Source organism: Acanthopagrus latus, chromosome 4 (assembly GCF_904848185.1).
Source record: "Acanthopagrus latus isolate v.2019 chromosome 4, fAcaLat1.1, whole genome shotgun sequence".
NCBI lineage: Eukaryota > Metazoa > Chordata > Actinopteri > Spariformes > Sparidae > Acanthopagrus > Acanthopagrus latus.
The window spans coordinates 8,301,577-8,312,174 of NC_051042.1; positions in this window are offsets into that span (position 1 = coordinate 8,301,577).

Below are 10,598 nucleotides of genomic sequence, written 5' to 3' on the forward strand. Positions count from 1 at the left end.
TCATGACCAAAAGAATAAAATCCCGGATACAAGCAGCTGAAATGAGTTTCCTCCGCAGAGTGGTGGGGCGCTCCCTTAGAGATAGGGTGAGGAGCTCTATCATCCTGGAGGAGCTTGGAGTAGAGCCGCTACTCCTCCACATTGAGAGGAGCCAGCTGAGGTGACTTGGGCATCAGTATCAGATGTCCCCTGGCCGCTTTCCTCGGGAGGTGTTCCTGGCATGCCCCGCCGGGAGGAGACCCCGAGGAAGACCCAGAACAGGCTGGACTGACTATGTCACTCGGCTGGCCTGGGAACACCTTGGGATCCTCCTGGAAGAGCTGGAGGAAATGTCCGAGGAGTGAGAAGTCTGCTCAGACAGCTGCCCCCGCGATCCGGCCCCGGATAAGCAGAAGAAGATGGATGGATGGATGGACACTGTTGGGCACAATGAAAATCACTCTCATCTTTATAATGCTTTGCCCCATGGGTGAGGCTAGCCCCTTTTTAGGGGCTCAGCACCCCTAAAACTTGGAGTAAGAAATGTTGTTATTCTTATTTATTGTTCATCTTTGACAAGGTTAAATGATGTCCAAAACATACTCCATAGTTTGTGGTTTCAAATGTTAGTTTGCCCTACAGTTTTTTTTCCAATTGCTAAAGCACAATTTTGCAAACTAGGCTGGTTTTTATCAAAATACTCAACACAATTCACAAAACCACACACCCAAACTACAAAATACCTCATATATCCTGTAAAATGAAGCACTGCGACTAAAACTACAGAGACTTTTGCACCAAATGGCACACACTTCATTCATATTACCAGATTTTTGTCTAACCAACTACACACTGTTGGGCGTAATGAAAAGCACTCTCATCTTTACTATGCTTTGCCATAATACTACAGTTTTTCTTGATTGCTTTGATGCCGCATTCAACTCAAACTCCACATTTTCAAAACAGTTAACACACAGGCTGAAACAGTGGCACTCATGGCCAAAATGACTTTGTTTGCAAAAGACTTAAACTGTACCAAAACATTTAAGATATGCAAAAAAGCAAATTTTGCCTTCAAACAACACAACTTGAGCTCTTCCAATCAACCATTACACAGTGGACAACAAAATACAAAATTCAGCACTCAGTGCGAATCAGTGCACCATTGCTTGTCATTGTAGCCTATTATTATACGTAGCTTTCATGCCAATGCCATTTGTTGTCAAATTTGCCTTCTTGCAAAGAATTGGATCCAGAATCAGAGATGCTTTGATGCTAATTTAATTGATTCCATTGATTCTTTTTTCAAACTGTGGCTGAAAACTCAAATACGGTAAATATTACACAAAATACATATAAACCAAAATAAAATCTATTAGAGTTGAGACTACTAAAGCTGGTAGTCTCATGGTCCACAAAACATTTCTGCAGCTTCACAGCAAGCACTTTTCTGAACAACTGACGTAGCTGGGGACTTGTTTTAAAATGTAGAAAAGAAGATAAAGATAAAATCTATTACAGTAAAGTATAAAAATCTATTACTGTAGAGTATGTGAAATTGCCACTATTGATACTCAGTCGCTTTTGTCTTGATGATGGGGCCACATGGCCTCATCCACATCACATTCAACATCCTCTCTTGCAAACCATCGAGGGAAAAATCTTCTTGCATGCCTCATCCAACCTTGACATTCCTCTGCACCTATTTTTCACTCTCATCTGCCTTAGACCTCTTCCATCCATGTTGTCAAAGAACAACACAGACGCTGCACCTTTTACAGTTTTTACCCATTGCTTGAACACTATAGACACAAGCTTAAACCAAAGTAACATAACTTGAAGCTGTTGTTACTGTAAGGAGTTGAACTAATGTAAAGAGGCAGCAGAGGTGTCCTCTTTATGTTCAGCAATTGTTAAAGGAGCTCCCAGAGGGCGCCACCTGGTTAGTCTGTTTGGTGCCACCTTTGGCTGCTTTTCTTTGTTGGTTGCGGCCATCTTAGGTCACAACTTCTTGTCCTCTTCCAACAGGTAAGCAGGGAGAACTCAGCCTCTTCAGTCTAAAGGTTGTTTTGCATTTTCCAGTTGTTTTGTTCAGCAAATATAAATGCTAAGAGCTATTTTAATGAGGGGAAGCCGCTATGTGTGTAAGAGACGGCTGTGGATTTGGTTAAGTTTATTACCAATGTATGTGGTGGCCCATTAGCATGTTACAATTCCTCTGCTAGAAAAATTAGTTGGGTCCGTTTTGTACTATTGTTCTCTCACACGCGCAGACACACGCACACATGGTCACACTCACTCGCTCATTCACCCTCGCGCGTACTCACAAGCAGACTCACACATAGTCACATTCACTCGCTCCTTCACACCCATGCACGTACTCACGACACACGTACACATGGTCACACTCACTCGCTCATTCACCCTCATGCCCGTACTCGCGCGTAGACACACATGCACACAGTCACATTTACTCGCTCATTCACACTCACACACACACACACACACACACACACACACACACACACACAGTCACACTCGCTTGTTCATGCACACCCACACACACACAGTCATGCTCACTCACCCACCCACACACACTCCTGGTATTAGATTATTACTGGTTACTGGAAAAGACCATGGGAGACGTTTTATGGCAGTGTGACTTCTTGTCCTCTTCTGAAAGGTGAAGCTGTTAAATAAAGACTGCTCAACCCAGATCCTGTGCTTCCTCGCCTGGTTCTTCTCTCCATCTTCCACCATACAATCGGAACAAAATACACAATGCAGAGACTTTATAGGGAGACTGAGGGCCTGGACCTATATGTGCTAGAGGGAGCTGACATCAAGGGTTACAACTGGTGCCGTGACCCGGAACTGCGGATTCCACACAAGATTAGAAGAAGAAGTTAGGAAGGGAAGGAAAGAAAATATTACTGTATCTGTTAACATATCCTTTGAGTTTTTGTTGTCTTTTGGTTGTTCCCATTTTTTTTTACTGACATATTTGGACTCAGCTGGTTATTGTTGAAGAGTAACAAAAAAAAAAAAAAAAAAATCACTGTCCATATTCCAGTGTTGCATATACCACAAGCACACATTCATGCCCCCCACATACCACACACACACACACACAATCCTCACCCCAGCACAAGCACCTAAGTTACATGGACAAGCAGCCCTTTTGAATTCTGAAAATGCAGCACCCCCAGGAGGATACTCCCCATCGACCACCAACAGAAGTAAACTCCACAGTAAAACAGACGTTAAATCGAAGTGTTGGCACAGGGTCGTCACCTCAGAGTATAATCGATATGATGGCACTGGATAAACATCACGTGGACCCTCAACAGGCCGTGAGGCCCAAGACGATACAGGGACTGCCCCACCAGGTAAATACTGCACAGCCCTACGAGTCCCCCTTACCAGCCACCACGCAAGCTGCAGCTACCACCCCCAGTTTTGGGAACACAGTGCTTCCCACTGCTGGACGTGCATACACATCCAGTGTACAGTCTCCCCAAACCCCTGCACCCCCCGTACTCCACCCAATATCTAATAGATCTGATCTCCCAGGTTAAATTCAGGCCCAAACACCTACACCACTAAATCAGATTGCCCGATATGTCCCACCACTCCGGAGCCATCACCTCCCTGAGGGAATGCACACCTCAGCGCTTCTCAAGCCAAATGGGCACTCCCAAATGACTAACCAGGACCCTCATGCTTCTGCACCAGCCCCATGGGTCTTCACTTACACCCCTGTATCCGACATTTGTGATGCTGCCTCCATCACAATGCCAGATCCCACAGCCATAGCGCAGGGTGCTGCTTGCCACTTGCCAGCTCAGAGTGGCCTCACCACTGGATGGGATATCAGGTGTGCCCCATTTCCCCAGCCACACCTCCCCCCTGACAGAGTGTATGCCGTCCAAACTCCCAATATGTATGCATCCCACGCAAACGGTCCCTACCCACCAGCTCTGACACCTCCCTATGAAAGTCCACAGACTTCAGAGCTTAAATGTCCAGCCACAACACATGTGCCTACAATGGTGGTAAACAATACTGCCTTGCCCACAGACTGGTATGCCTCCAAAGTAACCATTTATAAGTCACAAAATCCCCCACCACTGGCCCCAGTTCCAGCCATATCGACTTCCATGCCCACTTACCCGAATGTGCTCCCTGCTGTGTTTCCCATCATAGGACAGGCAAGATAGAGCCTTACTCAGCCTACACCTGTTGGGTTTACGCAGACACATCAAGTGAGGAATGTGCAAATCTTCAATGGAGGTCCTGACTGTAGAATCCTAATTGAAGACTGGATTCATGATATGCAGTATCTTCTTGATGCTGGAGGGCTGCCTGCACATCTCTTTTTTGCAACGATTGTGCGTCATCTGAGTGGCAAAGGAACAGCATCCTGAGAAAGCATTTGATGAACTGAGAGCTGAATATGGAGACTTGCAAAGGTCACTGGATCTGTTAGCTGACTTGCTATCGCACTAGACGCCACCCTTCGTTCAGTTGAGGAGTCACAGTGCAGAGGCCAACCATTCCCAGACCGGGATGCCAAGCTAACTCATCAGTTCTTGAGGGGATTAAATGATGAAGGGGTGTACCTTAGGATTGCCCCCTTGAAACCTAGGCTCCTGAGTTTTTGTGAACTTCAAGAGGAACTATGAAATCTAGTAAGGGAGGCGAAGAGGTTTCAGCCTCAACAGAAATTAAAGAAACCATTCACCCAGGTTCATGTCACCGCCAGAGATCAGCAAGGGGCGGCAAAAGAGATGACTGATGCTGCGAAGCCCCCCTCTGAGTTGTCTTCATTGACCGCACTGATACAGAAGCTACACTATATTACCAAAAGTATTCGCTCACCCATTCAAATGATCAGAATCAGGTGTTCTAATCACTTGGCCTGGCCCCAGGTGTATAAATTCAAGCACTCAGGCATGCAGACTGTGAAACAAGACATTTGTGAAAGAATGGGCCGCTCTCAGGAGCTCAGTGAATTCCAGCGTGGAACTGTCATAGGATGCCACTTGTGCAACAAATCCAGTCGTGAAATTTCCTCGCTCCTAAATATTCCACAGTCAACTGTCAGCTCTATTATAACAAAATGGAAGCGTTTGGGAACAACAGCAACTCAGCCACGAAGTGGTAGGCCACGTAAAGTGACGGAGAGGGGTCAGCGGATGCTGAAGCGCATAGTGCAAAGAGGTCGCCTACTTTCTGCACAGTCAATTGCTAGAGAGCTACAAACTTCATGTGACCTTCAGATTAGCCCAAGTACAGTACGCAGAGAGCTTCATGGAATGGGTTTCCATGGCCGAGCAGCTGCAGCCAAGCCACACATCACCAAGTGCAATGGAAGGGGTCGGATGCAATGGTGTAAAGCACGCCGTCACTGGCCTCTAGAGCAGTGGAGACGCGTTCTCTGGAGTGATGAATCACGCTTTTCCATCTGGCAATCTGATGGACGAGTCTGGGTTTGGAGGTTGCCAGGAGAACGGTACATTTCAGATTGCATTGTGCCAACTGTGAAATTTGGTGGAGGAGGAATTATGGTATGGGGTTGTTTTTCAGGAGCTGGGCTTGGCCCCTTAGTTCCAGTGAAAGGAACATTGAATGCTTCAGGATACCAAAACATTTTGGACAATTCCATGCTCCCAACCTTGTGGGAACAGTTTGGAGCGGGCCCCTTCCTCTTCCAACATGACTGTGCACCAGTGCACAAAGCAAGGTCCATAAAGACGTGGATGACAGAGTCTGGTGTGGATGAACTTGACTGGCCTGCACAGAGTCCTGACCTGAACCCGATAGAACACCTTTGGGATGAATTAGAGCGGAGACTGAGAGCCAGGCCTTCTCGACCAACATCAGTGTGTGACCTCACCAATGCGCTTTTGGAAGAATGGTCAAAAATTCCTATAAACACTCTCCTCAACCTTGTGGACAGTCTTCCCAGAAGAGTTGAAGCTGTAATAGCTGCAAAAGGTGGACCGACATCATATTGAATTCTATGAGTTAGGAATGGGATGGCACTTCAGTTCATAGAATGAGTAAAGGCAGGTGAGCGAATACTTTTGGTAATATAGTGTAGCTCTGAATCAAGAGGAGCAGGTCAAAAGGCTTGCACAGCTGGAAACAAAACTAACTTCCCCACAAACCCCTGCACCAACCAGGCTGCCGTCAGTAGTGAGGAGTGACGGTGAACATTTGACTACATTCGTGTGCTATTGATGTGGGAGGGCTGGACATGTGGCGAGAGCATGTAGAACTGTAATGCCTGACAACACGAACACAAACCCCCAGCACCCCCATGCTGTCTCCCAGGAGGTGAGCACAACACAGACTGGGCATTCTTTAAATGCTTGAGGCCTATGGTAGCGGGGGCAACCATGGGCAGCCAATTAGGTCCCCAAGCAGAAGAGCAAGGAGAGGAGGAGGGAACCCCTCTGGTGGGCCCGAGGAATTGGGGGGATGTTGAGGTCAATGGGGAAATGTGTAGGGCTTTAATTGACTCCGGCTCACAAATAACCAGCATTACCTATGAGTTTTGGCGTAAGCACCCTGAACTGTGCCAGCAGAAGCTTCAGCCATCCAATGTTCCAGTAGAAAGGGCAGGGGGCCAGGACGTCCCTCACCATGGTGTACTACTTGTCAGACTGAAGGTTCGGGGCAAGGAATATGCCAGTGTACCAGCCTTTGTTGTCCCTGAAACGGAGTACAGGTCCATGGTTCCTTTACTGGTGGGGACGAATGTAATACGAGCCTCAAGACAACACCTTTAAGACACTTACAGTCTACAGTTCCTCCAGTGCATCAAAGATAGTCATCCGGAATGGCATGCTGCACTACTTGAGATGGACAAGATGGGGCCTGGTGGTCTGGAAGGCAGAGTGAGCCCAGTTCTGTAGCATGAAATACCCCTGGTGGATCCAAAGCCATTCCGACTCCCCTACCGCAAAATACCACCCTCCCAGTGGCAGTGGGTCAAGAAGGCTTTCATAGAGATGGAAGAGGCAGGTGTCATTCGCCCAAGCAAGAGCCCCTATGCTTCCCAGATGGTGGTGGTAGTCAAGAAGGATGGGTCCCTCAGAATATGCGACTATGGGAAGCTGAACCTATGCTTTTCCATTGCCGAGGATAGAGGATGCACTTGAAGCATTGGGGCAGTCCAGATACTTCTCTACCCTTGACCTCATCTCTGGGTACTGGCAGATAGAAGTGGCAGAGCAGGACAGGCACAAACAGCTTTCAGCACACCGATGGGGTTATACGTGGCCAACAGAATGCCATTTGGGTTGCAAAACGCCCCATCGACTTTTCAGAGGTTGATGACCTGCTATTTTGGTGACCTAAACTACATCAATCTGCTCATCTACCTTGACGACATCATCGTTTTCTCGAAGACCTTTGAGGAACACCTGGAAAGGCTTCAAGTGGTGTTCAGCCGGCTACGTGAACATGGGCTGAAGCTGAAGCGCTCCAAGTGTCATTTGATGATACATTACTATACCTTAAACAAAGTGTAACCATACCTTAAACAAAAGTGCTGCTTTGCGCTTTAGTTGCAATTCTGTAACACACTTGCTCCTTTCTGAAACACACTCCTGCACACTACACACTATTTCATACATAAGACACAAATGTAATCTCAGGGTACCACTGGGAAAACACATCTATTCAAAATACAACACACATTGGTTAATCTAACATACTTAGACACACACCTGAAAATACTTACTTACAAAACTTAACACTTATTGCCAACTACAAAAAGGCCTCAGTTAAGCAATTTTGAGAACTTTACTGTACAGGATAGACCAGAGCAGCCTAAGTTTGTTGTAGTCCGGGATAATTTTAATTTCCATCGTGCTGCCCTGGTCCAGAACTGGTTCACCAACTATGATCAATTTGAAGTTGTGTACTTGCCCCCTTACTCCCCATTTCTAAATCCTATAGAGTAATTTTTTCTCCGCTTGGAGATGGCACTTATATGACAGCCACCACATGCCCGTATGCCTCTTCTGCAGGCAATGGAACAGGCCTGCAGAGACAATGAGGTAAGGTCAGTCCAGGGATGGGGGATATTTTCCCCGATGCTTAGCGAGATGTTGATGAGATCCTGTGGCCAGACCCCAACAGACGGCATGATCCATAAGCCCACTTGTGCACAGTTGTGTTTTTCTGTTTACAGTAGTGTATTGTTTGTTTTATTTTTGAATGATTTATTTCCCAGTGTTGTGTCCTATTTGCTGATTTGTGTGAAGGCGTGTCAAACAGGTGCTTCAGTGATTTCATACTGATGTAGGTAGTTTCTAATAGTTAGGAACAGATGGTTTCTGTTTAGTTACCATAGCTAAAGCAATGGAGTTTGGATTGCTTGAATGACATCCGTGTTAACTGTTCTGAAAAAGGGTGGGGAAAATGTGTCAGTCCAATGAGAAATCATTAACACATTTGCAAGAGGTGTCTTGTGCTCTGCTGAGACAGTGATGAGGAAAACTGTGTGGATCCCAGTTTCTTTAAGCAGGTCAAAATAATGAAGAAAAACTGTAAAAATTGTTTGGCCAGGTGGCACATATAGTGGCCAATTAGCTCATGTATTGTCATTTTGAATGGCAGTGTTTTGACATGGTAAACATGTGACTTAATGTCAGATTGTTGTGTCTTATGCAGAGAACCGTGTTCAGTGCATTTAAATAGTACCATTTTGAATTGCAAAATGTTTGTAAAGCAGAAAATGCATGTCATTTTAGTGTGTTACAAATTGGAAAAAACATCACCTTCTGCAAAGCAAATGATGGTTAATCAGAAATGTGAACTGATTCTGTGAACTGTCTACTAAGGAAAACATTAAGGTGGTCATCATGTTCATACAGCTCAGGGGTTTCAAAGTCTGAGACTGTGGGAGCCTATGGGATTAACATTATGTTATTTGATCCTATCAGCACTCACCGATTTATTCAAGATAGCCTAATATTGCTTTTTTATTTATTTTTTTAATTAGTTCTCTGATTAGTGGACTCTGGGCAAGGGGAGGAAAAAGGTTAAAGCTTCAAGACTACTGTATCTCTGATCTATGTCTTTAACCAAATGAAATCGATGCATAGGAAAAAAGTCATGTTGGTTTCAGACTTGTGTGGATTTACATATCCAGACTGTTTCATATTGGCCAAATAGAGCCGTTCCTTCAGAGAAAAAAAGATAGTTACAGAGTGGTATATTCAAGCTGTTGACAGTGTTATGATAGTAATCCTACAAAGCACTTTAACAGAATTATTTTACCGGAGGTGTTTGTAATCAAATTGCGAAAAAAGTAACAACAACAATAAACTGTTCTATGTTTTCAATAATTAAAGCAAGTATTTTTTTCATTATGAATGCTGAAGACATTTTGCTTTTACGGACAAACTGTTTTTTGTTGTTTTTTGGTCATGTTTTTTTTTGCAGCAGCAGCAGCAGAACTTCCACATTTCTTTTCTTCAACATATTAACTCCCAAATATGCACTTCAATTGGGACATTATTGCTAATTCTTTTCTCATTCATAACTTTCATCATTTCTGAGATATTAAATGTTTTTCAGTTATTTTTGCTCATTCAAGTAAATGGACGGAATGTGCAAAAATCCCACATTATCACATTTTTTCAAGCATTTTCAATACTTTACATTTCATTCACTCTTTCAGCTAGAAACTCCATTCGAACTTTCCAACATCTTGTCTACACTGAAGGTGTTATTCCTCTTTCAAATCCCATTAGAACTGTTTAGAGCTGGCCAGTCAGGCATTTGAATACCCTTTCAAATATTACTGTTCACCTTTTGATACATTCTGAGATGTATTCAACTTATCTGTTCAGAGTGAGATTCAGAGTAATTTGTCCTCCTCAAAAAAGTGTTTTGTTGTATGATAAAAGAGATCATGAATTATAACTGTTCATGTCCAGGTCACACCTGCTTTTGTCATGGACTTGCCCATATAAGCAGGTGCGTTGTTATACCTGGGCATTAGGAGCTATTGAGCTATTATTATCTATTGAGCTATTATATATATATATATATATATATATATATATATATATATATATATATATATATATATATATATATATATATATATATATATATATAGATAGATAGCTAGCAACGTATATAGTAGTTAGTTATTATGGATATACAGAGGTTCTTTGAAAGAGGAGGAGGAGGAGCAGGGATAGCTTGCTTGCACAGATTCAGCAGTCACGCCGTGAATTCAACCTCTATTTGGTCACACATTAGACAAGTTAATTATTCTAATTTTAATTTCTAATTTTGCCTGCTGTGGGAAATCAAATTGAAATTGTAGTCGTGGGTATAGTCTGGGTGTGTAGTCTCTGTTAAATGACATTTTTTTTCTCTTAGTACCCAGTAAAGCCTACTGTAGGCCTAATGCAGATAGACAAAGAAGTGAAGAAATTATAATAGGGAATGGTCTACCTGCTGTAATAGCTAATAATATGCACACAGCACAGGTCTTATTACCGGCTATAACATCTATAAACATTATTCAGTGGGCCTATAGTGAGGGAAAATTAGCTTTATTTGTGATTAAAATGTGACGATGAGGA